The sequence below is a fragment of the Macaca nemestrina genome, chromosome 13 (genome assembly GCF_043159975.1).
Source record: "Macaca nemestrina isolate mMacNem1 chromosome 13, mMacNem.hap1, whole genome shotgun sequence".
Classification (NCBI taxonomy): domain Eukaryota; kingdom Metazoa; phylum Chordata; class Mammalia; order Primates; family Cercopithecidae; genus Macaca; species Macaca nemestrina.
The window spans coordinates 86,524,375-86,551,590 of NC_092137.1; the positions used below are offsets into that span (position 1 = coordinate 86,524,375).

The following is a 27,216-nucleotide window of genomic DNA, read 5'->3' on the forward strand; positions in this document are numbered from 1 at the left end:
GCTAAGCTGCCTGACCAGTGGACAGGTAGTGTGTTATTGGCACTAGTAAACCATCTTTCTTCCTACTGCTAGTAAGAACAGGCAAACTCCTAGGCTTCCCTGTCTATGCTTCCTGTGAAAAGCGAAGCATAGCTGTCGATAATTAAAAAGATGATAAACGGCCGCCTGAAAAAATTATACAATACTGTGGGCCTGCCACTTGGGCATAAGACGGCTTGTAGGGATACCAGACCCCCATTTACATGCTCAACTGAATCATACAATTGCAAGCTGTCTTGGAGATCATCACTAATAAAACCAGTAAAACCTTGACTGTCCTGGCCCAGCAAGAAACTCAGATGAGAAATACTATCTATCAAAATAGATTGACTCTCAACTACTTGCTAGCAGCTGAAAGAGAAGTCTCTAGAAATTTAACGTCACCAATTGCTGCCTGCACATAGATGATCAGGGTCAAGTAGTCGAAGATATAGTTAAAGACATGACGAAACTGGCACATATGCCTGTACAAGTGTGGCATGGATTTGACCCTAAGGCCATGTTTAAAAATAGTTCCCAGCGCTACGAGGATTTAAAACTCTTGTATTAAAAATTATAGTAGTAAGAGGAACCTGCTTACTGATCCCTTATTTACTATCTGTACTCATTCAAATAGTAAAAGGTTTCATCACTACTCTAGTTTACCAAATGCTTCAGCACAAGTGTACTATGTAAATCACTATCTATCTGTCATGCAGAAAGACATAGGTAGTGAAAATGAAGGTGTGAGCTCCCACTAATAAAATGAGTGAGAGTCTCAAAGGAGGGGAATGAGGGAGGAGACCACCCCTCATTTTGTCTTATGCCCAATTTCTGCCTCCAAACAAAGAAGTAGTAAAAACTAAAAGGCAGAAATGAAATCCACAGGCAGACAGCCTGGCACCGTGCCCTGGGCCTGGTAGTTAAAGACTGACCCCTGACCTAACCAGTTATGTTATCTATAGATTCCAGACATTGTATGGAAGAGCATTGTAAAAATCCCTGTCCTGTTCTGTTTTGTTCTGATTACTGGTGCATGCAGCTCCCAGTCACGTACACCCTACTTGCTCAATCAATGACGACCCTCTCACACACACACCCTTAGAATTGTGAGCCCTTAAAAGGGACAGGAATTGCTCACTTGGCGAGCTCGGCTCTTGAGACAGGAGTCTTGCCGATGTTCCCAGATGAATAAACTCCTTCCTTCCTTAACTCGGTGTCTGAGGAGTTTTGTCTGCGGCTCGTGCTGCTACAAGATAAATGTAATTTCTCAAGTTTCAAGACTTGATGGGTCAATTTCCGTGTTTATTCAAAATACACCATAAATATCAGTTCTATGGGACAATTGGGCCAGTTTCAAAATCAAGGTGGTGGGACTGGGTACAGTGGCTCATGCCTGGAATCCCAGCACTTTTGGAGGTTGAGGCAGGCCAATAGCTTGAGCCCAGGAGTTCAAGACCAGCCTGGACAACATGGCGAGACCCTGTCTTACAAAAAATACAAAAATTAACCAGGCATGGTGGCACATGCCTGTAGTTCCAGCTACTTGGAAGGCTGAGGTGGGTGGATCACTTGAGCCCTGGAGGTCAAGGCTACAGTGATCCATGACCATGCCACTGCATTCAAGCCTAGGTGACAGTGAAAGACCCCTTTCTCAAAGGAAAAAAAATCAGTCAAGGTGGTGGTCAGGGCCACAGTTCCTATCTGGGCTCAGGGTCCTCATCCAAGCTCATTGCTTTGTGGCAGAATTTTTTTCTTTACAGTTATAATAGGATTGAGGTTCGCATTTTCTTGCTAGCTGTTGGCCAGAGACCCCCCTCAGCTCCTAAGGTGGCCCCATAGGAAGTTCCTTGACGTGTGGTCCCATGGGAAGTTCATGGTGTGGACAGTTGATTTCTTCCAGGGCAACTAGAGCACAGCTCTATAAATTTCTCTTCTGCTACCACTCAGACAAAACTCTCTGCTTTTAAAAGGCTCATGTGATTAGGGCAGGCCTGCCTAGATCATCTCCTTATTTTAAGGTCAACTGATTTGGAACCTTAATTGCATCTGCAAAAGCTCTTCACAGCAACACTTAGAGTCATGTTTGAATGACTGAAAGTGTGCATACCCTGGGAGCCAGGAATATTGGGAGCTATCTTAGAATTCTGCCTACCATAATATGATTTAGCAAATGGAGAAGATGAGGAAGGGTTTTCTACGAAGAAGAAATAGAATGTGCAAAGGATTCTGGGGAACTATTGGAAAATGATGCTGGAAAAGTGAGGGCCATGTCTCTTGCAACACAGCAAACCAGATTCTGGTGAAATCTTCCAACTCAAAACCCCTAAGATACTGGGAAAACTATTAAGACATGTTTTGTAGCAAGGCTGGGCTGGCAGGAATGGGAGGAAACTCCTCTGAGGTCAAACAATGAGAAAGTGTTAATCCTGAGAGGTGAGCAGGAGCCAGCACTTGCCCTGGAGCCACCTGCTAATCCTGGCTAAGCAGCAGGCTGGAGATAGGAGACAAAATCTAGACTGGAGCAGAGGGTGAAATCAGATTGGAAATCCTTATGCACACCAGAGCCCTCAAAGGGTGGAAATTTCAGCAAGGGTGGTTGGACTTTTCTCCCCATAGGAAACAAAGGAATTGAACAAAGATAGTCAATTTGCCTTAAGATACCTGATTTTTGCTCAGAGTGGAACCAAAACAAAGACAAAAGTTTCCCCTAAGAATTCCTAACCAAAAGCCCACATTCATGCATTTTGGACAGGAATTCATACCACCTTTGTGAGTAAAAACCTTCAAGCCAAACATTATTTTAAAGTGGTCCTAGGTTGGTAATTCCCTCAGACACTTGTAAAAAGCAAATCACCTCTAGTGCATGCTCTCTAGTTCCTCCAGAATTCCAAGGAATTTAAATTTGCAATTTAAGACATCACAGTACAAGTAAGGAATTTCATTTTACATGAGAGTTGGCAAAAATAATAAAATGAAGATTCAGAGAATGAATTAGAAGATTCAAAAAATAAAATAAGGTTGTTCAAAATATTTCTAGAAAAAAAGAAGGCATTGAAAGTATGAGTAGGAAGTAAGAGACTACCAACAATAATTCGGTAGACCAGTTAAACAATGAAAGAGAGAGAGAGAAACATACAATTAGTGAACTGAAAGATGGATACAAAGAAATTACCCAAAATGCAGCACTGACAGAAAAAAGGTTACAGAAAATGCAAATGAGATGAAGGGATGTGGAGGATAGAATAAGCCAAAAGTCTAGCACATGCCTACTCAGATTTCCAGAAATAAAAAATAGAGAAAATGGTTCAGAGGCAATAATAGAAGAAATAACGATGGATTTTTTTCCAGAATCAAAAACACACAACCTTCAGATTTAAGAACCGCCCAAAATCAATAAGCAGGAAAATTAACAGGAATATTAGAAACATCAGAGTGAAACTGCTGATCACTAGAGACAAAAAGGAGATCTTAAAAGAAGCCACAGAGGAAAGACAAATTATCTATGGAGAAATAGAAATTATGCTTAAAATTGCCAGAAGACAGGGAGTGTCTGCAAAGTTCTAGGAGAAGATAACCGTCAACCTTGAATTGTAGAAATAAGGAAATCTTTCAAGATCAAAATAAAGGGGTGTGAGGCAATAGTAAGTGGGACAATAGGTAGTAGGGACTATGGCAGCTGGAGAGCTCCATCTAAAGGGGACAGTCCCTGCTCAGCTTCTGCCAATTGCTGGCTTATAGGAGTGAAACACCCTGTGTCGCTAGATCTTTAGAATTTTCAAGAAAGGTCAGAAATCTGGATTTTTAAAAGTTGAATTATCTCAGTTTTTAAATATTAACAACAAATTTAAAAATGTTTTTAATTGCAGGGCAGACAAATACTGTGTGGGTGAAACAAAACTTCCACGTGGAGGGCCTGAAGGTCTGATGAAGGCGGTGATGTCGAAATGGTAACATGGTAGACTATGCAAGATCAACTGGAGAGGTCAATCCCAGGCCTCTGCTGCCTCTTCAAACACTAGCTTGTCTGGCCAGTTTTTGTTTTAGTGTTTTCTTTTTTTTTCTTTTTTTTTTTTTGAGACGGAGTCTGGCTCTGTCCAGGCTGGAGTGCAGTGGCGAGATCTCGGCTCACTGCAAGCTCCGCCTCCCAGGTTTTACGCCATTCTCCTGCCTCAGCCTCCGAGTAGCTGGGACCACATGCGCCCGCCACCACGCCCGGCTAGTTTTTTGTATTTTTAGTAGAGACGGGGTTTCACCGTGTTAGCCAGGATGGTCTCGATCTCCTGACCTCGTGATCCACCCGCCTCGGCCTCCCAAAGTGCTGGGATTACAGGCTTGAGCCACCGCGCCCGGCCGTTTTAGTGTTTTCTTAAACTCAGGGATGCACTTATATTCTCAATTGGGCTCTCAGGTTCTTAGAGACAGAAACTTAATTTTCTCTGAACATTCCATGGAAAAGGGCATAGTGCCTGGGTTTTAGTGGGTAGGGCAAACAACCTTAGTTCCTCCTCCTCCCTCTAGTCTCATTCTCAGAGAACTGGAGATGTTGTTTCTTCCCTTCACCCCTTCAGGAGATCTACACCCTAGGGATTTAGGTTTCCCCTGACTGAGGTGTAGTGGGATAGAGCAGTATTAGAGGGGTAGGGCTTCCTGGAGAGGCCAGGACCTGTGCCGAGTTCCCCTGAGGTGCATGATAGAAATGTCCATGAATGCCCAGATACTGACCACTAAATGCCACAGCTGTGCAGGAAGTTGGAAGTCTTATGGTCCAGACTGTGGCTGGGCTTTGCATGGTGGTGGCATCTCTGTGGGCCCTGGGGCAGCTGATGTCCAGTGCCAGACTCATGGTAAATAGGAAGAAAAGTACCAACCACAGGCGAAGGAGCAGGCCCCTGACCCATTTTTCTGACTCCATATAAAAAACAGAGGCTAAAATCAGCCATCTGGTCAATGAGGTAGAACCAGATTTAGAACAAGAGCACCGTTACTGCCAATCCCACAAGATTGTTTCTAAACAATCGTAATGCCAATCGCATTGTGAAATGTTTGTGGATTGCAGAAGCTCCACCAAGAATGGAGGTTGAAGCAGACAGGAGAAGGGAGATGGTGGAAATAGGAGAACTAATCAAGCCTTCAATCATCAGGGACACATCATCTCTGCTTATCTCAGAGAGCGTCATCCTTTGTGGCCATTTTTCTAGGGTCAAGAAAAAATCATACCTTTTCATTTTCTTATACACGTAGAACAATAAATGTATTCACAAAAATATAAGACTCATACCAGAAATTTACAAAACCATAAATGTATATAGCTCAATAAATTTTCTCTAAGTGAACATACCATGTAGCCACCTAGGCCAAGAAACAGAACATTGCCTGCTTTCCTGAGCCTGCCTCATGGCTCTTTCCGGTCACCACCCTCTCACTGTTTTCCTGCTGTGGCAGCCAATCCTCTGACTTCCGTTCCATAGGTTAGGTTAGCCTGATTTTGAACTTTGTATAAAAGAAATCCTACAGTGTGGACTCTCTCTGTCTACTTCCTTTCACTCAAAATGGCGCCTGTAAGGTTCATCCATGTTGCCGCAGGTAGCTTAAATGTGTTTATTTTCATTGCTGCATAGCATAAATAGATCACAGTATTTTTTCAATCCCCTTGGTGGATATTTGAGTTGTTTCAAGTTGGAGGCTATAGCAGATAATGGTGCTATGAATGTTCTCGCTCAAATCTTTTGGTAGCCTTGTGGGTTTTTTTTGTTTTGTTTTTTTGTTTGTTTTTGAGACGGAGTTTCACTCTTGTTGCCCTGGCTGAAGTGCAATGGTGCTATCTCGGCTCACTGCAACCTCCACCTCCTGGGTTCAAGCAATTCTCCTGCCTCAGCCTCCCGAGTAGCTGGGATTACAGGCATGTGCCACCATGCCTGGCTAATTTTGTATTTTTAGTAGAGACAGGGTTTCTCCATGTTGGTCAGGCTAGTCTCACTGACCTCAGGTCATCCGCCCACCTTGGCCTCCCAGCCTTGTGCCTTTTTTAACCTTTCAGACAAAAAAAAAAAAAAATCTAGAAAGAGTAGTGGAACAACTAGGAGTTCTGTGATCATCTCACCATATTACTCGTGATCATAACATTGTACTGACATGGTCTGAAAGTACATTATCACGGATCCTGGTATTTTCCTTGTACTCGGTACAACTGCATGTAGACACTCAGAAACCCAGAATGTCAAAGCTGGAAGAAGTCTTATATATCATCCTACCCAGAATTTCCCAAATTTCGTCTTTACAAACATCCTCTTTGTGATTTTTGTCATATCCTCATACCACCCATACTATTACATTTTTCTTTAAATTGTCTTTTTGTCATTTAAATATCTGCTTTAGCCTTATCCTAAGCAATAACAACTGTGAACTCATAGCTTTGATATGCAAGGTATATTCTTTTTATTACACATTAAAATTAACATACAACTATTACAATAAATGTGTCAGCCTACCACCCGTGTGAGATAGTTTCCGTAGTCTCCTCCTTCTGATCCATTTCCTGTCCTGCTCTGTCTCAGAAGCTGGCCTCTACAGACTAACCTCAACTGGTTCTCTTGTCTTCTGGCTTCGGGGTGTATTCAGCCAAGAGGCACTGGACAGTAGTCAGAGGTTGGGATATTTATCACCCTGATCTCCACCCTACCCTGCCCCAGTTGGCAGTGACTGTGTTCTCTAACAAACGCCATGGGTCTCATCAGGCAACCCCTCTCTCATGGCTGTAGAGAGAGTTTCAACCCTTTGCCCTTTCAGGTACAGGAGTGACAGTGCTTCCAGCTGTTGCAAGTCCCCCGAGTTTCCCCATCTCTTCTTGGCTCCCTTAACCATGCCCACCCCTTTATAAATAGTCCCTTCATTAAGTCCTCCTCACCTACCCCTTTCATGAGGCCATCAGTCTCATGCTAGGGGGATGCAATATCAAACCCCACCAGTGGTAGGCACACATTTTTCACACCTATATGGGTGCCAGCTGAGACTCAAGAGGGAATTCCTTATCCAACATCCCCTAGCCTGTGAGTGCCAGAGCTAGGAACGGTATCCCTGGTTCGATGTGTTTCTCACCATACATACTACTTCTCAAGGGAGAAACTGGTCAGTTCTGTTAACAATGCCCAAGTGTTCATATTGTAATGTCCTCTTATGAATCTCTCACTCTTGCACTTTCTTCCCCATCCTCATCCATGTTCTTCTGGGCCCCAGATGTAAATGGGATCATGGCCAGCTCACCTCTTTCCTCCCCTTCCCCAGGACTCCCGGATGTCATGCATCAGCCCTGTGAGAGCCTTGCCTCTTCTTCAACACACCTGTGTTTCACCACTGTCCTTTGATCAGGAGTCCTGTCTGGCAAAGGTGCAAAGTCCCCTATATCTCTTCCTCTCAAAACCTGCAGCCCAACTTTCCCTCTCTTTCCAGAAATAGTAATTGCCTCTCTGTCCTCCCATAACTCTGCTTAGCACTGGCTTGAATGGTGACAAGTAGTGTATGTGTTTCCCTGATTAAACAGTGACTGCTTCTATGATCACACTGAATTCCTCTTTGTATCATCAGCATCCCCCACCAAGCCTGACTCAAGTAGGCCCTTCACAGGGCGATGTTGAGCAAGCAGCATTCATTAGGCCATTAAGAACATTAAAGCACAAAAGATGTTCTAATGGGTGACAGATGAATGCTCATCCTGTTTTTGTTTTTGTTTTGTTTTTTGTTTTTTTTTTTTTTTTGAGGCGGAGTCTCGCTCCGTCGCCCAGGCTGGAGTGCAGTGGCGCGATCTCGGCTCACTGCAAGCTCCGCCTCCCGGGTTCACGCCATTCTCCTGCCTCAGCCTCCCGAGTAGCTGGGACTACAGGCGCCGCCACCACGCCCGGCTAATTTTTTTTGTATTTTTAGTGGAGACGGGGTTTCATTGTGTTAGCCAGGATGGTCTCGATCTCCTGACCTCGTGATCCGCCCGTCTCGGCCTCCCAAAGTGCTGGGATTACAGGCTTGAGCCACCGCGCCCGGCCTGTTTTTGTTTTTGTTTTTAGACGATGTCTTGCTCTGTCCCCCAGGCTGGAATGCAGTGGTGTGATCTCAGCTCACTGCAACTTCCGCCTTCCAGGTTCAAGTGATTCTCGTGCCTCAGCCTCCCAATTAGCTGGGACCACAGGTGTGTGCCACCATGCCCAGCTAATTTTGTGTGCATGTGTGTGTGCGTGTGTGTGTATGTGTGTGTGTTTTGAGATGACAGTCTTGTTCTGTCACCCAGGCCAGAGTGCAGTGGTGCGATCTCGGCTCACTGCAATCTTTGCCTCCCTGGTTCAAGCGATTCTCTTACCTCAGCCTCCTGAGTAGCTGGGATTACAGGCAGTTGCCACCACACCTGGCTAATTTTTGTATTTTTAGTGGAGACAGGGTTTCACCATGTTGGCCGGGCTGGTCTCGAACTCCCGACCTCAGGTGATCCATTCACCTTGGCCTCCCAAAGTGCTAGGATTACAGGCATGAGCCACTGCACCCAGCCTTACCCCAGTAATTTTTTAACAATGATTTATTTTAACATTGTGTGCTAGAGACATGATCTGAGTTGGGGATGGGACAGGGGGTGGCCTTCCTCAGTCTCTTGTTCTTCCCAGAGAGGCCTGAGGGAAAGGGGTGAGGAGTGGTCACCCAGTCTCATTCTAGGTCCTGGGTTTTCCAGCTGAGGCCCTTAGATGGGCAGCACTGGATCTGTGCATCTCCGATTATGGTGTACAAACTGTTAAGTGCGTGTGCACTGTGTGTAGGGGTGAGCAGGGAAAGCTCAGAGGTCTCTGAATTCCCAAAGGAGTCCAGCTTCAGAGAGCACTTTAGCCTTCCTCCTGGAGATAAAGAAAGTCTTGTTGGTCTCCACTCCTGGGGTTGGGGCCAAAGTTCCCACAACTTATAAATTGTTCCTCCCCCTGGCGTTTTCTCCCCGACCCTACAGCCCTTGAACAAGGGTGGCTTTGACCTCAAGTGGCAGCCCAGCTGGGCTCTAATGTTGGAATGTAGAGTTATGGTTCCTGTGAACATCTGTCCAGGGCCCCAGCTCGGAAGGCAGAGTCCTTCGTGGAGCATGTCCAGCTCCTACCCCAAGAGCAGCCTCCATGTTTACCCACTGACTGGGCTCACACACATGCAGGCAGCTCCTGGGACTCTGAGCTAGCGTGGTCACATGTCGGGGGGACAGAGTTCCCCAGGGGGCACCAGCCCTTACCCTGCAGTCTTGCCTCTGATAGGGAAACCTTGAGCTCGTAGTGACTGTGGGGCTGGCTCTCCAGGACAAGCCCCTCCAGTGGAGCCAGGAACCGGGATGGAAGGTTGGGTTTGGGGGTGGACTGATGGCCTGGAGTTTACTGCCTCCTATTTTCTTTTCCTCTTTTTCCGTCTCACCCAGAGCTGAGGGAAGAGGCCTTGACAACAGGTGAGATTTGGGGCGCCTGACTGTGACTTCAACCCAGCAGGTGGGGTTGGCCCAAAGCAGATCCCCAGTTTTTCCTCTCAGGTCCTCTGGACACCCTTCCCCACCACACATAACCTTAGACCTTCACAGCTCCCACACCACCATCCACACCTAGGAAAGGACATTGGACTGGAGGTCAGGAGCCTGGGATTCAAGTCCCAGCTCTGCCAACAGCTACCAGCATATTCTTGGGCAAGTCACTGAACCTCTCTGAGTCCTGATTCCCTTAGCTGTAAGAGGGTGATAATCATAAGACCCTCTGCATTGCTTTAAGGATCAAGATAATGCCTGTGAAAGTCTTCACTGTACTCTAAAGTGTGATTAATATGTATTATTTATCCTGGAATCTCCTATATCCTTAGGGTCCTGTTAAATAAACCATGATGTGAGTGGCTAGTAATGAAGTTTTTGCTGCCTTTCTAAACAGTTATTTGTGCTTGTAACCAAAACTTTCAATGCCTTTATTCAGATATAAGAGTACGGAATTAATTCCGAGTTTAGACCGGGGGCAGCAGCTCACATCTGTGATCCCAGCACTCTGTGAGACTGAGATGGAAAGATTGCTCGAGTTCAGGAGTTTGAGACCAACCTGAGCAACATAGGAAGACACTGTCTCTACAAACAAACAAGCAAACAGACAAAAAAACCCAATAAATTACCTGGACATGGTGGCACATGCCTGTAGTCCCAGCTGCTCAGGAGCTTGAGGCATAAGGATCACTTGAGCCCAGAAGGTTGAAGCTGCAGTGAGCTGTGATCACACCATTGTACTCCAACCTGGGTGACAGAGCAAGCCCCTGTCTCCAAAAGAAAAATGAAGAAGCAAAAAAGAAAAAGTTTCAAGTTTACAGGCAGGCTGGGGAGGAGGAGCAACTTCTGATTCAGTGGTGCTGCTTCCTTCGCTGGGCACTTTGCTGGCGTTGCCCTCTGTCTTCCTAAGGCGATGGACCTTGTTGCTATGTAAGGGAAGTCCTTGTGCAGAAGGCTGAGAGGAACAGAATTTTCAAGGACAAAACACTTGCCAAGAAGCCCAACTTCACAAATTTCCTCTATTTATCAACCCCTTGGTACACAGTTGCTGCTTTGATGAGGCTGATTTCAGCTGAAATACCACAGCAGTGGGAAAAGGAAATAATTCTTTCCTTGCATTCCAGTGTGAGGCTGATGTAGGCAAAGAAGCCTGCCAAAGCCTTTAGAGATGCGTGAAGTCCCCTGTTGTGTTTAAGGTCTTTTTCTCCACTTGGATAGGTTGGCAGCCGCTTTCCTTCTCTCTTGCTCAATCCTTCCTCCTGCATTCCTTCGGAGTTCTTGTTTCTCATCCAAAGAGCTCAATTCCTTTCAGAGCAATTCTTGTTTTCTAGTCTCCCATCTCCTCCTATTGTACAGACACGAGTTCATCAGAAAGGGTTTCCCAGTTAACTTTGGTGTAGCCCAGCGTTACCTCTTACAGTGTCTAGCTCAGAAATTAATTCTTCCTTAAGTCTAACTCAATCCCCCATGTTCCTCCCCTGTTTCTAAACTCTCAGCAGGCTCCCCATTATCTACTGAACTAACTTCTATGTCCTAAACCCAGCCTTAGAGGCCTTCCTCCATCTGGTCTCCAGGGCTAGATGCACTGTCTCCACTGGCTGATGCAGCCTCATGTTGGGATATGTGGCCTTGGAAAGGGGAATTTAACTTGTACCTACTCACCCCCAGGATCCTTTTTCAGGCACCTGTTGGTCCCAGTCAGCCTCTTCAACCTCATCTCCTATTTTTCCTTCTCCCCTGCCTGGTGGCTGGCCCAGTGCCCTACTCACCATGTCTCTGAATGGCATCACACAATCCTGTCTCTGCTCCTTCCTTCCTTCCTTCCTTCTTTCCTTCCTTCCTTCCTTCCTTCCTTCCTTCCTTCCTTCCTTCCTTCCTTCCTTCCTTCCTTCCTTCCTTCCTTCCTTCCTTCTTCTCTCTCTCTTTCCCTCCCTCCCTCCCTCCCTCCCTCCCTCCCTTCTTTCCTTCCTTCTCTTTCTTTTTGAGAGGGAGTCTCACTCTGTCACTCAGGCTGGAGTGCAGTGGCATGATCTCGGCTCACTCCAACCTCTGCCTCCCAGGCTCAAGGGATTCTCCTGCCTCAGCCTCCCGAGTAGCTGGGATTACAGGCGCATGCCACTACTGCCCAGCTAATTTTTGTATTTTTAGTAGAGATGGGGTTTCACCATGTTGGCCGACCTGGTCTTCAACTCCTGACCTCAGACGATCCACCTGCCTCGGCCTCCCAAAGTGCTGGGATTCCAGGCGTCAGTCACTGCGCCCAGCCTCTGCACATTTCTTGTATAATTCCTTCCACCCCAAATTCTGTAAGTCCTCTTAAAATTCCCCAAGGCCCACCATGGGTGACACTTCCTCATCAATTAAGCATGTGTGGGTGGTACCAGGTCAGACCGTAGAGGGTCTGGACTTGCTGCTTCCCACGGAACCCAAGCTGCAGTGTCTTTAGGTTTTTCCTCTTGGGCTGTTCAGAATCCCCAGAGAGGAGTCCTCCAGGGCCCTGCCTGGAAGGTGGGGTAAGGCTGCCAGCATGTTGTGGCCCCTGTGCAGTGAGAAGGTCTGGGAGCCCCTGAGTTTAGCAATCAGTGACATTTGTCCTCCATCCCTGTTTTCCATTCCACACCCCACACTTCACCGATCTCGGACCTCCAGTCCAGAGACCTGCCTCTGTCACCCTTTCCAGAGAGTAAAGCTCCAGATACCCACTGAGGGGAGAGAAGGGCAGGTGACCAGCAGAATGGAGTTGAGGAGGGCATTAAGGAGCTTTAGAAAGACCTAGAAAGACCCTCACAGATTGCTCACCAAGTGTAAATATGGCTTACTAAGTAATTTACATGCATTAACTGGAACTATCTCTCATGTAACTCTCCTCCTAGTCTCCTCCATTTTAACAAGCCATGAACTGCCTGCCAGGTCCCCATGTTCCTGGGACTTCCAAGTCTGTCTTTTCTTTTCTTTTCTTTTCTTTTGTGGGGGCGTGGGGGACAGAGTTTTGCTCTTATTACCCGGGCTGGTTGCAATGATCTCGGCTCACTACAACCTCCGCCTTCCCAGCTCAAGTGACTCTCCTGCCTCAGCCTCCCAAGTAGCTGGGATTACAGGCACCCACTATCACGCCTGGCTAATTTTTTGTATTTTTAGTACAGATGGGGTTTCACCATGTTGGCCAGGCTGGTCTCGAACTCCTGACCTGTGGTGATCCACCCGCCTGGGCCTCCCAAAGTGCTGGGATTACAGGCATGAGCCACTGCGCCCGGCCCCAGGTCTGTCTTTTGAGGAGGCTGTGGTGTCAAACAGTGGTTCTGGCCTTCTCCAAGTCAAGCTTGAGACTTGGCTTTCAGTCAAATATTCCTCATTTGTTTGCTTTCCTGTTTCCAAAATGTTACTGTTGTTATCTCCCCACAAAATCCTTCAACATAAAACATCTCTGTAAGCTATGGTAGCGGACTCATGGAGGTTTACATAGAGAGTTGTCCACCTGCACGTCCCGCCACAGCCAACTCCCCAGGCTTCCCCCATGCAAGGCCACACCCAGAGCCATGTCCAGATGGGAAGACAGGCTGGTGTAGGTTCAGCGCATGCTTGGTCTTATGTGGGCTTGTTCTCAAAGCGGTGAGTCCACAGTGTAAAGACGGGGGCGGAAGGGCAGATGCAGCTCACCCTTGTGTCTCATGTGGGCACGCCCAAAGTTCAGTAGTCTTGGCAGTTTGGATGGAGGAGAAGAGCTGCAGGCCGTCAGCCATTTCTACCACAAGGCACCAGCATCCTGAACCTGCTGACACTCTCATACATGACATTAATCTCCCCTTCCAGAAACCATGCCGGTTCTTCTAGAAACCAGAACCATGTGTGGGTTCTGATGCCTGAACTTGTGTCTGAGCCAGCCCAAGTTCTTGCCAATCTCTTCTTTTCTGCACCTGGGTGACAAGGTTTCACAGTTTTCCATTTATGTACCTTTCTGGGCTTCCCATGCACAGGTCTTGTCATAACCTGCCACACCTCAAGGTTCCGGAGAGTGGAAAATGTGCAGGGGTTTTACCCTAAGACTCAAAACTGCCTCTAGGTAAGCGAGGCTGAGCCCCATGGAGGTCTCCCACCCTTGAGAAGGCTTAGGGCCTAGACAGGGTCACCACTAGCCTTTGAGCAAATTAGAAAAAAGTGCTTATTGGAATTTGCATAATAAATACACAAATCTCTAATGACTATAAGGAGAATGTATCCTCTTTGCTGTGGTGTCCTTGTGCAGTGCACCACCTGGGCAGCTGTACACAATGGCCTTGAGTCGAAAGTCACAGCAGGCCAAGTGGCCTCTTTTGGTCTTTCTTCTCAGCTTACAGCCAATATTACCTTTCTTTCCATCCTGTTGCTTAGGAGAGGCCTGGTGGAAAAAGAGTCATAACAGGCAGTGAGAAGCAAGAATGTTGTTTCTGTTATAATAAAACTGAAATCTATAACGAGACATCCAATATATGTCTATTTTATTATTTTTAAACTAATAGACTTTGGTTTTGGGGTCAGTGTTAGGTTTGTAGAAAAATTGAGCAGAAAATACAGAGTTCCCATATACTCCCTCACCACCACCAAGTTGTCCCTGTTATTAACATCTTATAGTACATTAGTTACAACTGATGAGCCAATATTGTTATATTAATGTTAATTGAAGTCCATGGTTTACATTAGCATTCACTGTTAGCATTGCATATTCTGTACGTTCTGACACATGTATGATGACATGGATCCACCACTGTAGTATCATACAGAGTAGTTTCACTGCCCTAACAATCCCTTGCCCCACCCTCCCTTGCCTGGAACTCCTCACTACATTATTTTTTTAATCCTACATTCCCCACTCCTTATCAGCACTGACAATTCAGACCCCAACTCCATTCCCTTCCTCTATGGGATAGAGTAGGAGAGGGAGGAGAGGAGAGGGGCTGGGAGCTCTCCTTGGATGCCAGCTCTCCTTAGTCTTTTGCTCTTTTCTCCGCTCACCCAATTTCCCTCTAGGAAGGAGATCAGCTGCACAAACCAAGAAATGCTAAAACTACTGCTTTCTTCCCCTTCCTCCTCCTCGGGCAGCCACATCAAATCAGAAGTGAGAGGAGCCGGCACTCACTGAAGAAAAGAATCCAAGGCCAGGCAATGGCTCACGCTTGTAATCTTAGCACCTTGGCTGTCCCAGGTATGAGGATCGCCAGAGCCTAGGAGTTTGAGACCAGCCTGGGTAACACAGTGAGACCCCATCTCTATAAAAAATAAACAAAATTAGCTGGGCATGATGGTACATGCCTGTAGTCCCAGCTATTCTGGAGGCTGAGGTGGGAGGATTGCTTGAGCCAGAGGTAGAGGCTGCAGTGGGCCACGATCATGCCACTGTACTCCAACCTGGGTGACAGAGTGAGACTCTGTCTCAAATAATAAAAATAAAATAATGGCCGGGCTCGGTAGCTCACGTCTGTAATCACAGCACTTTGGGAGGCCGAGGTGGGTGGATCAAGAGGTCAGGAGTTTGAGACCAACCTGGCCAACACGGTGAAACCCTGTCTGTACTAAAAATACAAACATTAGCTGTGCATGGTGGTGCGTGCCTGTAATCCCAGCTACTCGGGAGGTTGAGGCAAGAGAATTGCTTGAACCTGGAAGGCCGAGGTTGCAGTGAGCCGAGATTGTGCCACCGTACTCCAGCCTGGGCAATAAGAGCAAGACTCTGTCTCAAAATAAATAAATAAAAAGAAAATAAAAAGAAAAGCATCCAATGAAAACATGTCTTTTAATCTTGTGACTTATTAAAACGTTTATAAATACATATTTTACTATTTTATCTGAACATTGGTAGAAAGCATCTGCTTCATTGTATTGGCAAAGGACACTGGTTAAAAATAGGGTTTGGTACAAAAAATTAGCCGGGCGTGGTGGTGGGCACCTCTAGTCCCAGCTACTAGAGAGGCTGAGGCAGGAGAATGGCGTGAACCCAGGAGGCGGAGCTTGCAGTGAGCTGAGATCGCGCCACTGCACTCCAGCCAGCCTGGGCGACAGAGCGAGACTCCATCTCAAAAAAAAAACAAAAAAGAAAAAAAAAATAGGGTTTGGAGGCCAGGCATGGTGGCTCATGCCTGTAATCCCAGTACTTTGGGAGGCCGAGGCGGATCACGAGGTCAGGAGATCGAGACCATCCTGGCTAACATGGTGAAACCCTGTCTACTAAAAATACAAAAAATTAGCCGGGCGTGGTGGCAGGCACCTGTAGTCCCAACCACTCAGGAGGCTGAGGCAGGAGAATCTCTTGAACCTGGGAGGCGGAGGTTGCAGTGAGCGGACATTGTGCCACTGCACTCCAGCCTGGGGGACAAAGCAGACTCTGTCTCAAAACAAAAAACAAAAACAAAAACAAAAAAAGGGTTTGGGAATCCTATTTTGCCTTGTGTAATCCTGAGAAAGAGTTTCCAGTAACAGTCAAACCATTGTTCCTGCCAAAAAACCACTCTGGGTTGTCCAGTTTGTGATGCAAAGGCAAAACCATGTGGGCAAAATGATAATCAAATATTTAGGAACTTCAAGGGCGTTGGTGACTGTTAGTCAGGATGCACTGAGTTATGCTGCAGTAACAACCCCCAAAGGTCAGTGTCTGAAAACATTGATTTCTTGGTCACATTACATGCTCCTCCTGCATTTGCAGGGGTAATGGAGGTGAATAGCTGGAGTGTTCTGCCAACTACTATTAAACAGAAAGACGTTGGCCACAAAGCTAGCCTTCAATTAGATTGTGAAGAGGTCTGGAGAGGGATGTGGGCAGGGCTCATTAAAAATAAGTATATATTTACGGGCATTAATATATATATTTTTAAATGGAGTCTCACAATGTTGCCCAGGCTGAAGTGCAGTGGCTCTGTGTGATCATGGTGCACTACAGCCTTGAACTCTTGGGCTCAGGCAATCCTCCTGCCTCAGCCTTCGGAATAGCTGAGACTATAGGCATATGCCACCATGTTTTGAACAAGAGCTCTGCATTTTCATTTTGCACTGCACTCTGCAAATGACTATATGTAGCCATCGTGGTCCCAGGGGAGGGGCCAGGAAAGCCAGAATTATAGCACTCTGGGAGAGAGGAGTAGCAATGATTTACCAACCAGCTGAAAGTGTTTCAATCGTTTAACAATTGGTCTGACAACCAGTACGTATCAGCTGAACATCAGCTCTCTACATGGGTGGGTTGACATGATAGCCCCTGGAAGAGGCCCATATTCATTAAGACAATCATTTGGGGTAAATGTGATTTTTTTTTTTTTTTTTTTTGAGACAGGGTCTTGCTCTATTGCCCAGAGTGGACTGCAGCAGGCTCAAGTGATCCTCACACCTTAGCCTCCCAAATAGCTGGGCATACACCACCATGCTCTTTTTTTTTCTGTAACTATCTGCTTAGGAACAAAAGGAAAGGCAGTTTCTTGAATGACTCAGCTTTCAGCTTAATTTTTTCCTTTTGACCTAGTGAATTGGAGTCCCAGGTTTTTTTTGTCGTTTTATGAGGAAAAACTTTTGTTTGCAAACAGCATTATCGTTTTTATTACTCTGTGGTTGTTCTCTTTAAAAAAAAAAAGAAAAAGAAAAAAATCCCTTAGCCCAGGATTAGCAAGTACCCAACATGCATGCTCCTGCTTTCACTTTCTTATCCTCTTCTTTGCAAGGGCTGTCATGACTAGTTAACCATATTACTCCTTCCAGTTGGTCCTGGATGTAGCCACAGAAGCCTCTACACAACACTCCAGTCAGTCGCTAAGAACATAGCAGGCTGGGACCAAGGAAAACCCTGCCTTCTCAGTGCCAGCCTTTAGTCAGATCCTGGTGAAGTGTTTCTGCCTTGTGACAGCCGTGCTACAGATATTGTGTCATAAAGAGTTTGTCTGGTCTTTGTTTTTGGATTCATGGACAGAGTTTCTAAACCCTTGGAATTTTCTGAGTGGTAGAATAATATTTGTTATTCACGGTGAGCCCCTGGGATCACTCCTGAGTTTATGCTAACAAGGTGACTCACGGCAGGCCCATGGAGGCTGACCAGGCTGGAAAGACCAACTATGTGATTAGAGGGTTGGAATTTGAGCCTAGATGGGTAGGAAGCTGGAGAGTGAGTTTGATCATGTGACCAAAGAGTCACTCAATGATACCTATGTAATGAAACCCCAATAAAAAACTCTAGGTACTGGCTGGGCACAGTGGTTCATGCCTGTGATCCCAGCACTTTGGGAGGCCGAGGTGGGTGGATCACCTGAGGTCAGGAGTTCGAGACCAGCCTGGCCAACATGGTGAAACTCTGTCTCTACTGAAAATACAAAAATTAGCCAGGCATGGTGGTGCATGCCTGTAATCCCAGCTACTTGGGAGGCTGAGACAGGAGAATTGCTTGAACCCAGGAGGCGGAGGTTGCAGTGAGCTGAGATCACGCCACTGCATTCCAGCCTTGGCAACAGAAGAATACTTTGTCAAAACAAAAAACAAACAAATAAAACTCTAGACACTGAGGCTCAGGCAAACCTCCTGACTGGTGAATACATCGATATGCTGGGAGGGTGATGTGCCCTGGTTTCATGTGGGGAGGACACAGAAGCTCCATGTTTGGGACCTTCCCAGACTTTGCCCTGTGAGTCTCTTCATTTGACTGGTTCTGATTTTTACACTTTATAATACAACTGAAATCGTTAAGTATAGTGCTTTCCTGAGTTATGCGAGTCATTCTAGCAAATTATCAAATATGAGGGGATGCTAGGAACCCCTGAATTTATGGCCAGTTGATTAAAACTGCAAGGGACCAGGGGACCCCAAACTTGTGACTGACATCTGAAGCGAGGGCAGTTTTGTTGAGGACTGTGTCCTTAACTTGTGGAGTCTGGTCCACTATGGATAGCTAGTGTCAGAATTGCATTGCAATACTGTAGATATCAAAGGCAAGGAGAAAGCCACACTTCCCTGCAGCTGCCATGGTAGCAAGAATTCTGGGGATGAAAATGTCTCCAGGGACAAAGAAAACCTTTGGGGACCTCACTTACCCCTTTAACCCAGACATTATAACACCACTGCCAATCTCAGGGGAGCTAGGCTTTAGTAATAAAGTGTACTAAGTTTCCCCAGGCCTCAGTAGGTATAAATGAGGCCATAGTTATGACCTTATTTCTCAAGTTCTTCCCTACATCAGCTCTACAAAGTTCCTGTGCCCCATGAGAATTTCTGGGAGTGACTCATATGTGCTCATGAACAAGTGTAGCCAGGTCTTTCTGAGGCCTATTGGACACTGCTGCTTCTACTGGATAATACTGCATTGGTTATATTCTGTGTGCCCCTTGTTTTAGTCAATTTTGTGCTGTTATAACATAATACCACAGACTGGATAATTTATAATGAACAGAAACTTATTTCTCATAGTTCTGGAGGCTGGAAAGTCCAAGATCAGGGAGTCGGTATCTGGTGAAGGCCTTCTTGCTGTGTCATCCCACAGTGGAAAGTGGAAGGGTAAGAGAGCACATGCAAGAGACAGCAAGAGCCAAAGGGGGCCAAACTCATTTTTCCATTAGGAGCTCACTCCCAACTCCATAATAATGAACCCACTCCCACAATCATAGCATTAATCCATTCATGTGGGTGAAGCCCTTATGACCTATTCACCTTTCAAAAGTCCCACCTCTTAACACTGTTTCACTGGGGATTAAGTTTCCAACATATGAACTTTGGAGAACATATTTAAGCCATAGTATCCCTCCAGACCCTCCTCTCCACCCTCCTCTGCCATGCTTGGTGTCCTGAAACGCTGACCTTTATGAATTGCATTATCCAGGCTACTTTACCCTAGCTTCTGGTCAGGTTCAGCCAATGAAAGGCACTGGAGGCAGGGACCAGAGGAGAATGAGGTCAGAGTATTTCTATCCTGCTCTGTCCCTGCAGTGAATTGGTATTCCCATAACAAATTGGTATTCCCATAAGAAAGGCTGCAACTCTTATCAAGTGGCCGATATTCTAAACACACCTGCCCTTGCCTCTCAGATCCAGGAGAGGTAAAGGCTTCCTGCTGTTGCTAGCTCTGTCATGCTTCACCACCCCTTAACCCTGCCCACATTCCTGTAAGCGGTCCTTCACTACATGCTCCTCAGACACCCAGTTTGAGATGCTGTTTGCTTCCTGATGGAACCTTGACACACAGACACCATTGCTATTTCCATCCTAGCATATGTCCTCAGGCCACTGCACCTCCCCCAGGCATCACCAATAATTCTTCATGTCCTCTTGAAGCACATCTGACATGGCATTCCTGCTGCACAGCCAACTGTGTCAACAAGGAAAGGAACAGCTCTCCCCACTCAGCATCACTCTGTTAGAGGACTCTAAGGGGATGAACTGCTTGTGTTCCAATGTCTTCTAGGGTTTTTAGTGAAATGGCTCCTTCTGTTTTACCTGCATGAGGCTGGAGGAGGAGTCCTGAGTGGGGAGGCGCTGAGTTGGAAGGAGCCAAGAGCCATGCTCTAGCAGAGAGGGCACTGCCTTGGGTACAGGTGCTGGGCCTGGGAGCTGACTCTGCCACTAAAAGGCCATGAGACCGTGGACAAGTCACTCTCATTTTTAGGCCTCTATTTCCTCAGCTGTATCATGGGGGCTGGACTCAACGATTCTCAAGCTGCTCTGGGCTCCCAGTCTTACTTCAGCCATAGTAGCTCCTGTTTGGTCTATTTTAGAATGTGAGCTTTTGTGAAGATTTCCTTTAAGGAGTGGGTTCCACTGCTTTAAAAATGCTTGGAAACAACTGGACTAGAAGATCTAAGGTCCCTTCCAGCCCCTACATTTTTGAGCATAAAACCTACCTTGTTTTCTTCACCATTGTGCCAAGGAAGCACTGGTTCCAAGAATTAATGGAAAACGGATGATTAAAGGCCCATCTCCTGCCAGGCTCTCTGCCATGGCAAATCTACCATGACTGGGTAAAAGGTTTTGCTTCACATCCATCCTCAGCGCCTTCTCACTTCCTTCTCGCTTGCTTCTGCCACTATTCCTAAGCAAGAAAAAGAAAAGGAAATTTTAAATCCATTGCATAAAATGCAAACCAGCCTAGTAAACAAAAATGGAAAAGATGGCAAAGGATAAATCGTGTGCCTTTGTAGTCTTTACAAACAGACCTTGGGAGCTTTGCAAAGGCTTGACTTATGGCAATGGAAGCTGGCAGCCCTCCGTAGTTCATCACAGATGTTTGGTGTTAGAGAGAATTGCAGAGCAGTGGTTAATAGTTTGGGCTCTGAGGCCAGACAGATATGGGTTCAAATCCTTGTGCTACCATTTACTAACTGGGTGATCTTAGTTAGATGTGCTGGACTGTAAAATCATCATCATCACCATATCTGTTTAATTGAGTTATCATGAGGACTGAGAGTGAGTTAATACATGCACAATGTTTAGCACAGTGCCTGGCACGTCAAAAATACCCAATAAATCAGCTCTTTGATGTTATTGTCATTAGAATTACTATTCCCATTGGCTTCCAGGAAGCTCAGACATCAGAGCTCAGTTGAATATTCAACTAAAAAATCCTCCTGCTGGGCACGGTGGCTCACATCTGTAATCCCAGCAAGCACTTTAGGAGGCCAAGGCAGGTGGATCACCTGAGGTTGGGAGATCGAGACCATCCTAGCTAACATGGTGAAACCCCATCTCTACTAAAAATACAAAAAATTAGCTGGGTGTGGTGGCACATGCCTACAATCCCAGCTACTCGGGAGGCTGAGGTGGGAGAATTGCTTAAACCCGAGAGGCGGAGATTGCGGCGAGCCAAGATGGCACCACTGCACTCCAGCCTGGGCAACAAGAGTGAAACTCCATCTCAAGTAAGTAAATAAATAAATACCTCCTAGGTACCATTTACTTCCTTTTCACTTCCATTTATGGCATCTTTTAAGATAGTTGTTATTTATCGAGTGCTTATTATGTGCCAGGACTTAAAGGCACTACCCAACACCTAGCACAGTGCTTAGGGTATTGGAAATAACTCAACAAATGGTGGCAGAATAAATGAATGATCTTATCCAATGCTGCCAGCAACCCTAAGAAGTAGGTATCATTATCTCAATTACAGCAGACTTTTTTTTTGTTATTATTGTTGACACCTGAGACTCCTTCCTGATTGTGGGGAATCTGCCCTTGTGTGAGGGTCTCATCTTGGATGCTGAGAAAGTGAAAAACTGCCCTGGACCTCTGGTAGCAGGAACACAGATATACGAACCAAGTACAGCTAATCAGATCTTCACCTGGGACTTTATTTTTATTTTTATTTATTTTTATTTATTTATTTTGAGATGGGGTCTCGCTGTGTTACCCAGGCTGGAGTGCAGTGGCACGATCTGGCTCACTGCAAGCTCTGCCTCCTGGGTTCACGCCATTCTCCTGCCTCAGCCTCCTGAGTAGCTGGGTCTACAGGCGCCCGCTACCACGCCCAGCTAATTTTTTGTGTTTTTAGTAGAGATGGGGTTTCACTGTGTTAGCCAGGATGGTCTCGATCCCCTGAACTCATGATCCGCCTGCCTCGGCCTCCCAAAGTGCTGGGATTACAGGCGTGAGCCACCGTGCCCGGCCACCTGGGACTTTTAAATCTAGACTGGGCTGGGTGTGGTGGCTCACACCTATAATTCCAGCACTTTGGGAGGCTGAGGCGGGTGGATCACTTGAGGTCGGGAATTCGATACCAGCCTGGCCAGCATGGTGAAACCCCGTCTCTACTAAAAATACCAAAAAAATTACCTGGGTGCAGTGATGCATGCCTGTAATCCCAGCCAGTCAGGAGGCTGAGGCTGAACCCAGGAGGTGGAGGTTGCAGTGAGCCGAGATCACGCCATTGCACTCCAGCCTGGGCAACAAGAGTGAAACTCCATCTCTAAATAAATAAATAAATAAATAAATAAATAAATAAATAAATCTAGACTGAACAAAGTATTTGGAGTTCCTGCTGGGGTTGATGGCAAAGCGTTGGTGGCACTGGGGCCAGTAGAGTAGTGTCCCAGGCCAAGCAGTGACCACAATGCCAGCAAAAGGCCCAGTGTTCACCTACCTACAATCCATTTTGGAAGGAGGTAATGTCTTGTAAATAACATCATATGGCATTAATTTGGGAAGAGTTTCTACATCTTGCCAGCCCATGACTTTACCAACATTCCCTTTCCTTCTGTAGTTTGTGAGTTCCCTTGAAACTTAATCACCTTCAAGCTCTCTCAAGCGACTCCCCTCTCAGGAGGTTTGGCTTCCATCCCCTCAGCAGCCCTTGTTGCCTCTAAGAAGATAAAGCAAAACCTGTCCTGCTTCCCTTCCTCCCATTATTTTCCTGCCCATTTTATGCACAAACCATGCCAATGCCAGGCAGTTGGCTGTCTTCTGCTGAAAACGAAAACCTTAGAGTGAGTCTTGCTGCCACATATGTGTGTACTTGGGTCGAGGGCTGATTCATAAATCTTCCTTAAGAAACAAAGGCCTCTGGGCAGGCTGGTAAAGGCTGGCTTTCATTTATTTGTTTTTGTCACCCCCTTGATATCTCCTCCCTTGCTCCAGAAATGTGTTAGACCTCATGGGGAACACTGACAAATGCACATACAAAATAAGGAAAAGAATGATGAATTTCAAATTAGGATACCTGGGTTGGAACGCTGGCTTGATCACTTACTATCTGCAAAAACTTGGATAGGTTACCTAACCTTTCCTAAGCTTCAGTTTCCTTATCTGTAAAATGGGTTCAGCAATACTCCTATTCCATGGATTGTGGGGAAGTTTCAGTAGCAATGCATCTAAAAGCATCCATCAAAGTGGCTGGTTCAAAGAATCCTCCCATAAATGTGTGTTGCTGTCAATTGAAAGTCCCCCAGATGGTAGGGTCCAAGTGGTTGATGCCCTACACCTCCAGCTACTGGCGATAGGGACATGTGAGAGTTGGGGTACGTGGTAACATAGGAAAACCTATTTGCAATTGTGTTATGTTGGTTTAGATCAGTCAAATATCTTTTTCTATTTCTTGGCAAGACTGCTTGTCAAATAGAGCATGCAGGGACCCTGAGCAACCAGGACTGTTGGCATAAAAAGCAGGTGAGCAGAGGATGGGGGAGCCAGAAGAGAAGGTGCTAAAAGGAAGAGCTGAAAATAAGCTTGACCCATCCCTCAAAGTTGTTTAACAGTCCTTGAATCCAGATGCCTCATGGCCCTAGGAGGGCCAAACACGCTCAGGGGTTGGGAAGGAAGCATCACAGTGCTGTTGTCAGGAGACCTGAGCTCCAGTCTTGTCTTTGACATTTATGAGGCGTATAAACTGGGAGGGTCACGTCAGCTCTCTGAGCCTTAGTTTTATGTACTGTAAAGTAGGAGAAATAATACCTCCCTCACAAAGGCATAAACAGGCCAGGTGCGGTGGCTCACGCCTGTAATCCCAGCAGTTTGGGAGGCCAAAGCGGATGGATCACCTCAGGTCAGGAGTTCGAGACCAGCGTGGCCAACATGGTGAAACCCCATCTCTACTAAAAGTACAAAACCCCCATCTCTACTAAAAATACAAAAATTATCCAAGCGTGGTGACAGGCACCTGTAATCCCAACTACTCGGGAGGCTGACTACTCAGGAGAATTGCTTGAACCTGGAAGGTGGAGGTTGCAGTGAGCCGAGATCATGCCACTGTACTCCAGCCTGGGTGACAGAGTAAGACTCCATCTCAAAACAAACAAACAAACAAAAACAAAACAAAGGCATAAACAATGAACAAGAGATTGATTTTCTTTTGTAACAGCTTTATTGCAATATAATTCAAGTACCATAAAATTCACCATACCCACTTTTTTTTTTGAAACAGGGTCTCACTCTGTTACCCAGGCTGGAGTGCAGTGGCATGATCACTGCTCACTCCAGCCTTGACCTCCTAGGTTCAAGTGATCCTCCCACCTTTGTCTCCCAAATAGCTGGGACTATAGGTGCACACCACCACACCCAGCTAATTTTAAAATTTTGTTGTAGAGACGGGATCTCATTACGTTGCCCAAGCTGATCACGAACCCCTGAGCTCGAGCAATCTTCCTGCCTCGGCCTTCCAAAGTGCTGGGATTATAGACATGAGCCACCACACTGGGCCAAAATTCACCCTTTTAAAGTATGCAGTTCTGTTTTTTTTTTTTTTTAGTGTATTCACAGAGTTGTGCAACCATCACCACTATTTCATATTAGAACATTTTTATTACTCCTAATAGAACCAATACTGTTATCAATCATTCTCTATTCTCCCTCCTGAGAGATTGACTTTAAACTGTGTGGTGCTGTACCCATTTTGCTTTGTATAGATAACAGTTGATCATTGCTACTCAATAGTCAGTAGTCTGCTCATAAGTAATATCACAATTATTCTTCAGACTTAATAAAAGCTGGCTTGAGAACTGGGTCAGGAGTAAGTTTGGCAGGGAAATGGTAGAGATAAAGAGGCTTAAAGAACAGTTTATTTCTCTCTCATAGAATAGTCCAGGTAGCTCACAGCTCCATCTTCCCTGTGGCACAAGCAACGTTCTCATGATAGAAAATGTCAGCTAGAGCTCCAGTTATTATATCTTTGTTCCAGACAGCAGAATGAAGAAAGAGATGAATATTGCATGCCATTGGCTTTTAAGGAAAGGTCTCAGAAGTTGCCACAAGCATTTCTACTTTTTTTTTTTTTTTTTTTTTTTAGACAGAGTCTCACTCTGTCACCTAGGCTGGAGTGCAGTGGCGTGATCTCAGCTCACTGCAACCTTCGCTTCCTGGGGTCAAGCAATTCTCCTGCCTCAACCTGCCGAGTATCTGGGATTATAGGCACCCGCCACTACACCTGGCTAATTTTTTTTTGTATTTTTAGTAGAGACGGTGTTTCACCATGTTGGCCAGGCTGGTTTCAAACTCCTGACCTCAAATGATCTGCCCACCTAAGCTTCCCAAAGTGTTAGGATTACAGGCGTGAGCCACCATGCCCAACCACTTCTACTAACATCTAATTGACCAGAACGCACTAGTATGGTCACATCTAGTCTTATTCCAAACAGCCAGTTAAAAATTGGGGTTTGCATTATTATGAAAGAAAAGACCAGGTATTTGGTAGCTGTATCAGTCAGCAAATGCTATAATAATTCTGCATAACAAACCATGAGCATACAACAATGAGCTTTTTTTTTTTTTTTTTTTTTTTTGAGACGGAGTCTCGGTCTGTCGCCCAGGCTGGAGTGCAGTGGCCGGATCTCAGCTTACTGCAAGCTCCGCCTCCCGGGTTCACGCCATTCTCCTGCCTCAGCCTCCCGAGTAGCTGGGACTACAGGTGCCCGCCGCCTCGCCCGGCTAGTTTTTTTTTTTTGTATTTTTTAGTAGAGACGGGGTTTCACTGGGTTAGCCAGGATGGTCTCGATCTCCTGACCTCGTGATCCGCCGGTCTCGGCCTCCCAAAGTGCTGGGATTACAGGCTTGAGCCACCGCGCCCGGCCGCTAACAATGAGCTTTTGTTTTCCTTGCTCTCAGGGCTGCGGGTTGACTGGGAGGCTCTGAATCAGGCTGCAGGGCTGCTGGGCTTGGATTTAGGCGCCATGCTGGCTCATGTCTATCTGTCTCCATGTTTTCCTTGGACCAGCACTACTAGGTCATGTTTTCCGTTTTGCTTGTTAGTTAGTTTGTTTGTTTGTTTGTTTGTTTGAGACAGGGTCTCACTCAGTCACCCAGGCTGGGGTGCAGTGGTGCAGTCATGGCTCACTGCAGCCTTAACCTCCTTGAACTCAAGAAATCCTCATACCTCAACCTCCTGAGTAGTTGGGACTACAGGTGTATAACAACATGCCCAGCTAATTTTTATTTTTTTGTAGAGATGGCATCTTGCCATGTTGACCAGGCTGGTCTTGAACTCCTGGCCTCAAGGAATCTTTCCATCTCAGCCTCCCAAAGTGCTGAGATTAGAGGCATGAGCCACCACACAGAGCATGTTCTCTTCATGGCAAATGGCAAGAACCCAGGAAGTTGAGCAGAAACACATGATGCTTTTTCAGGCTTCTTGAGTCACTCTTTTTCACACTCCATTGACCAAAGCAAATCACATGGCCAAGCTAACATCAATGGTGGAGGTATACTGCACTCACACTAATGGAGAGCACTGCAAAAATCACATAGCAAAGGATGTGAGTGTAAAATTCTAACACCGGAAGTGTCTGCAGAATGATAAACAATGATTCATTTATACAGAGAACAACCAAGATTGCCAGGAAATTCAATGTCTGCAGTCTTAGTCCCTGGAGACCTTCCAGAAACCTGCTGCTGCTGCTGTCCTACAATTCAGCTCCCAGTGTAGCTTCCAATTCTGATGATCCCACTTTCCCGCTTACAGATTAAGCTAGTCCAGCCTCTTACATAAGCTTTTTAGGCCACAGTCCCTAGTTTTAGCCTAACCAGACACCTGCAGCCTTTTCTCTGAGATTTTGCCAAGACAAACAGAGTAGTTCAGGATGCCCCTAAGAGAGAAGGAAAGTGGGAAAGATCGGTTAGGAAAAATTCAGAGTGCAGAAGCAGCCTGCCTAAAAAGTTGCTGGAACAGACAAAAATAAAACAACCTAGGGAAAATAAAACAAAACAAAACTCAGGCTGAACCTGGACAGATAAACAAACAGGGTCCTGCACAGGAGTTCTTTGTT

At 46.0% G+C, this 27,216-nt stretch overlaps 1 protein-coding gene across 2 annotated transcripts in view; it reads right to left on the bottom strand.

Annotated features, from left to right (window-relative positions):
- LOC105465394 (ST3 beta-galactoside alpha-2,3-sialyltransferase 5) overlaps positions 1 to 10,381 on the bottom strand; it is a 79,761-nt gene extending 69,380 nt beyond the window's left edge. Inside the window, exon 1 of one of the 2 annotated variants that reach the window (XM_071077018.1) lies at positions 10,361 to 10,381. The gene's annotated coding sequence lies outside the window, so the exon portion shown is untranslated. Of the gene's footprint in view, positions 1 to 10,170; positions 10,192 to 10,360 lie in introns of those variants that run through there. The other variant, XM_071077015.1, reaches the window with a different exon arrangement.
- Between the last annotated feature and the right edge of the window lie 16,835 nt (positions 10,382 to 27,216).